We start from the raw sequence: 6000 nt of genomic DNA, 5'->3' as shown, positions 1-6000 counted from the left end.
AATCTGGGCTTCTTTTAAATATTCAGGTAAAGAAACTGCTTCTACTTCTGTTAGTATAGTAATGGTGATGGAGGAAGTATTATGAGTCCTGAGAGTCATATCTAGCCCAAAATAGTCATAACTGTGCCAGATTCTGTACAGACTTGGTAGCATTTGGGACCAGGAGCTGAGAAGAATGATAGGCAGGTTCCATCTGTCAAATGGGCAAGAGCGAGGTCAAGCCCAGAGAAGCAGGAGGGAGACTAGTCAAGTGGATCCACATGGACAACAGCCACCGTCTAGTTCAGGGATAACAAGCAGGATTCCATTAATGTACTAATCCTCATAGCGACTGCTGGGAGCATTTGGTTGAGAATGATTTGCAACCTCCTCCTGACATTGAAAGAAAGAGTACTGTGATTGATTAGCGCTGTCTCCCTTGGGCACAGGATGGGAAGTGGTCATGGCTATGCCCTCCCTGCTCTAGGAAGTACTAATGAAATACCCAGTTTGGAGTTGGGAAACATCAAAAGTGCTTCAGCTACAAGAGGCAGAAGCTAGGCAAGGGGTCTGAGTACAAGGATGGGTAACTCCCCCACAAAAATGTAGTTTGACATTGATAAAAAACTAATGTAAACCAAAAATTCCATGTGTATTTATATTCTTGGCAAGGACTATGTCAGTGTGTGGGCAGGCTCTCTAGATGGCTGGTGAAATCAGTTGGTTGTAGCAGAAGGGGTAGGCAGCTTCAGGAAGTAGGAAGCCTTGCAGCCCCTGACACCAGGAAGCCCTTATGGCTGCACAGAAATGATGACATGGTCAAGCTGGGCAAGTGTAGAAGTTAAATAGGGGTCTTGGAATCCAAGTGTATACCCAAGTAAAAGGACTTGAGGAATCATTACTGGGTACAGTTGCCATAGTATTATTGCAGGGTCCTTCCTTTTAGGGACCCAAACTCCCCTTCAATCAATAGGTTTCAGGCCCAAAAACTGACTCATATGTAGAAACAGGACAAGGGATCTTGATTTTTTATTGGGGTGACGGCCCAGTCTCCTAATCATCCATGCTTTATTTCTTTTGACGAGCATCCAGCAAAGAGACTACTCAATCTGAAATCAAAAGAGATCTGTGGCCATTTACTTGGGTAAATTGTACATGTCCCAGTAAGTAGGAAAGGGGAATATCCAGACATTCCGAGATCTGTTGAACAGAAGATCTGACTTGACATTGGTAACTGGAAACCCAAAATATTACCATGACCCTCCTGTTAGAGTGAGAGCATATGGTGGCCAGGTATTAAATGGAGGTGACCTGGCCCAGGTCTGGCTCACAGTGGGCCACTGAATCCATGGAACCATCCAGTGGTCATTTCCACAGCCCCCAAATGTATAATTGGATCCACAATCACCCACATGAATTCCTTGGCCTGTGTGGTAAGTGCTATCACAGTGGGGAAAGCTAAGTGAAAGCCTCTGAAATTGCTCCCACACCCCCCATCCAAAATAGTAAATCAACAAAAATATAGCTTTCTGGAAAGAATAGCAGAAATTAGTGCTACTCTTAAGCCTAAAACCTAAAGGATACAGGATGGGTGTACCACATCTTCATTTAATTCACCAGTCTGGCCCTGCAGACACATCCTAAAAGATGACAGTGAATTACAACCACTCAACCAAGCTCAAATGCAGCTGCTTTCCAGATGTGATGCCTTTGCTAGAGCAGATTAACATGTATATTAATATAATTGGGTACCTGGAATGCAGCCATGAATCTGGCAAATGTATTATTTTCCATGCCTACCAGAAAAGAGAATCAAAAACAGACAAGTGTATAACTCTGAGGTCTCATCTGAGGTCTATAGTAACTCTCCAGCTTTCTGTCATAATATAGTCCAAAAAACCTGAACTGGCTTGATGTGTCACTGAACATCACACTGATCCACTATATTAATGACATCATGCTAACTGGGTTCGATGAGCAAGAAGTGGCTAGTAAATTGGAGACCTAGGTAAAACACACGTACTGTATGTTATGGACTGAATAGTGTCCCCCCAAAATGTATGTCATCTTGGCTGGGCCATGATTCCCAGTATTGTGTTATTGTCCACCATTTTCTCACCTGATATGATTTTCCAATGTGTTGTAATTCCTACCTCTATGATGTTAATGAGACAGAATTGGAGGCAGTTATGTTAATGAAGCAGAATGCCATCTACAAGATCAGGTTGTGTGTTGAGTCAATCCCTTTTGAGAGATAAAAGAGAGAAGTGAGCAGAGAGACAGAGGGACCTCATACCACCAACAAAGTAGTGCCAGGAGCAGAGGTTCTTTGGATCTGAGGTTCCTGCCCTGAGAAGCTCCCAGACCAAGGCAAGATTGATGATAAGGACCTTCCCCCAGAACTAATAGAGAAAGCCTTCCCCTGGAGCTGGTACCCTGAGTTTGGATTTGTAGCCTACTAGACCATAAGAGAATACATTTCTATTTGTTAAAACCATCCACTTGTGGTATTTCTGTTATAGCAGCTGTAGATAACCAAGACACTCCAAAAGGTGGAAAATAAACCTTATGAAGATTCAGACACCCACCACATCAATAAAAAAAAAAATAATAATTAGGTGTCTAGTAGTCTGGGGTATGCCAGGGCATCCCCTCAAAATAAAAAATAAATTATTATATCTTGTACCTCCCACCATGAAAGCCTGCAATGCCTGGTTGAACTCCTCAGGTTCTGAAGGCAGTCTCTTCCATACCATGAAATACTGTTCCAATCCATGTAACGAATGATATGAAAGTCTGTTAGCTCTGAGTGGAGTCTAGAGTAGGAAAGAGCTCTGCAGCAGCTCCAGGCTGACCCTGTACTATAAGAGCATCCCATCAGACCTTATAGTATTAGAAATGTCAGTGGTGGGAACAGATGCCGCGAGTAGTTTATGGCAAGCTCCAATGCAGACATCTTTGGTTCTAGAGCAAGGTATCTTTTGAAAAATAGTCCCTTGTATAATACCGAGCCCTGGTAAAGACAGAAAGCCTCACCCTGGGGCACCCAGTGACTGTGCAGCCAGAATTGTTTATAATAAGCTGGGTTCTGTCAGATCCACAAGTGAAAAGATTGGTAGTCCCAGTAGTAATCCAACATAAAATGGAAGTGGTATATCAGATTTGAGCATAAGCAGGACCAAAGAGCATACTCGACCAGACTCCCATGTCATTGCACCAGTATCTCTCCCTCAGTTCACACCTACGGCCACAAGAAGGATTCCTTATGGCCAGTCAATACACCAAAAAACCAAACCACTGTACCACCAGGTTGATATACATTCCCAAACTTGGTTCACAGATGACTTAGCCCATATGTGGGAGTAAGCTGAAAATGAACTGCAGCTGCACTATAGCCCCTTAAAAGACAATATTGAGGGGAAATCTTCTCAATGGGCAGAGCTTTGAGAAGTCCACATGGCCAAAGAGTTGGTACGGAAAAAGAAGTGGTGCCAAGTTAGAATATACACAGACACGTGTTTTTAGGTACCATCAACTCAGTTTTGACTCATAGTGACCCTATGTACAACAGACACATAGGCAGTGACAAACGACTTGTCTGGCTGGTTAGGGGCCTGGAAGAAGAAAGACGGGAAGGTCAAGGACACTGAGTTCTGGAGTAGAGGTATAAGGATGAGCATATAAGTGTGGATAGTATAGATTACACCTCAACACAAAGAAAACAAAAATCCTCACAACTGGACCAATAAACAACATCATGATAAATGGGAAAAAGAGTAAAGTTGTCAAGGATTTCATTTTACTTGGATCCACAATCAACACCCCTGGAAGCAGCGGACAAGAAATCAGGTGACATATTGCAGTGAACAAATCTGCTGTTAAAGACCTCTTTAAAGTGTTGAAAATCAAAGATGTCACTTTGAGGACTAAGGTGTGCCTGGCCTAAGCCATGGTGTTTTCAATCGCTTCATGTGTACGTGAAAGCTGGACTATGAATAAGGAAGACTGAAGAAGAATTGAATTGTGGTATTGGCGAAGAATACTGAATATACCATGAACTGCCAAAAGAACAAACAAATCTGTCTTGGAAGAAGTACAAACAGAACACTCCTCAGAGGCAAGAATGGTGAGACTAGTCTTACATACGTTGGACATGTTATCAGGAGGGATCAGTCCCTGGTAAAGGACATCACACTTGGTAAAGTAGAGGGTCAGCAAAAAAGAGGAAGACCCTCAATGAGATGGATTGACACAGTGGCTGCAACAATGGCCTCAAGCATAACAACTATTGTGAGGATGGCGCAGGACCGGGCAGTGTTTCATTCTGTTGTACATAGGGCAGCTATGAGTTGAAATTGACTCAATGACACCTAACAACAACAGTAGTTAATGTCTACCAGGCTCTGTAATTAGCCACCCCAGTGCTGGCACAATGGGCATATGATTGGAATAGCCATTGTTGACAGGGGAATGGGCCCAAAGCATGGGTTCTCACTTACCAAGCCATTTGCTGAATGTCCATACTACCATTCACGGAGATCAAGGAGACCAATAAGCCACATGGTGACAAGTTGACTACACTGGACCATTTTCTTCTCCAGAAGGGGCAATGACAAGAACAGACACATATTCTGGATGTGGGTTTGCCTTTCCTACCTGTAGGACCTCAGCCAGCACCACTATCTGAGAGCTTACAGAGTGTTTAATCCACCAGTACAAGATCTCACATAACATCCTATCAGACTGAAGGATTCATTTTATAGCAAAAGAAGTGTGGCAGTGGGCACATAACCATGGATCCATTGGTCATATGTCATATGGCACCACCCAGAAGCTGCTGATAGAGTGATAGAACAGCCTGTTGAAGGCAATGCTGAAGTGCCAGCTCAGAGGTGTTATCCTGCAAGGATGGGGTGCCATCCCCCAGGATACAGTGTGCACTTTAGATGAACAACTTTTATATGGGGCTGTGTCTCCAACTGGTAGATTATATGCATTCAGGAAACCAAGGAATGGAAGCAGGAGTGGCCCCATCAACCATTACTCTACTTGGGAGAATTTGTGCTTCCACAGAGAATTCTGAGCTCTAAGGGTCTAGAGGCCCTGGTTCCCAAACAGGTATGCTTCTGCCAAAGGACATAGCAGGAATCCCCTGGATATTTTGAGCTCCTTCTGCCATTAATCCAGCAGGCAAGAAGTGAAGTCACTATTTGTTTTTTTTCTGTTTCATTTTTGGTGAAAATATACACAACAAAATATATACCAACTCAACAATGTCTACATGAACAATTTAGTGACATTGGTTACATTCCTCAAGTTATGCCACACTTTTCTCCATACCCTTTTCTAAATTACTTCACCGTCATTAACACAAAGTCACTGGCCCCATACTTCTCACCTAACCTTTTGAGTTACTGTTGTCAGTTTGATCACATACAGATAATCCTTCAAAAGAGCACATGCTCAAGGCAGATCTTATTTTCTAATTAAGCTAAACTATTAAAGGTGACTTCAGGGGATTGTTTTGGTTTAAAGTTTAAAGATTTCCTCAGGGCAGTAGTTTTTGTTTTTAATTTTTTGTTTTTTGGAGCTGTCATCCAGCTTCAATGATGGAGTCACTATCTTAACAGGAGTACCTGACCCTGATCATCAGGAGGAGGTAGGACTGCTTTCACACAATGAGGGCAGGCTTATGTATGTTTGGCACCCAGGTGATCAACTTGGGCACCTCTTAGTACTCTCTTACCCTGTTTCAGTGGTAAATGGACAAGTCAGCAGCCAAGGTCTGAGAAAGGCATACTGCCCAGAGGCTCAAGCCTCTCAGGGATAAGAGTCTGAATCACACCTCCTGGAAAGCCATCAAAAAAAGCATCGATGCTAGCTGAGGGTGAGGGACATCTAGAATGGCCTGTAGAGGAGGGTGAGATAAGTATCAGCTGTAGCCACAAACCCAGTGCAGTTAATCCCACTACTCTTCTTTTTCTTCCTGTTCTATGCTTTCCCCAAGAACAGCACCCTCTG

The sequence above is a fragment of the Loxodonta africana genome, chromosome 1, assembly GCF_030014295.1.
Source record: "Loxodonta africana isolate mLoxAfr1 chromosome 1, mLoxAfr1.hap2, whole genome shotgun sequence".
Taxonomy (NCBI): Eukaryota; Metazoa; Chordata; class Mammalia; order Proboscidea; family Elephantidae; genus Loxodonta; species Loxodonta africana.
The sequence above is the reverse complement of the archived record's forward strand: the minus strand, read 5'-3'. Positions refer to the sequence as shown.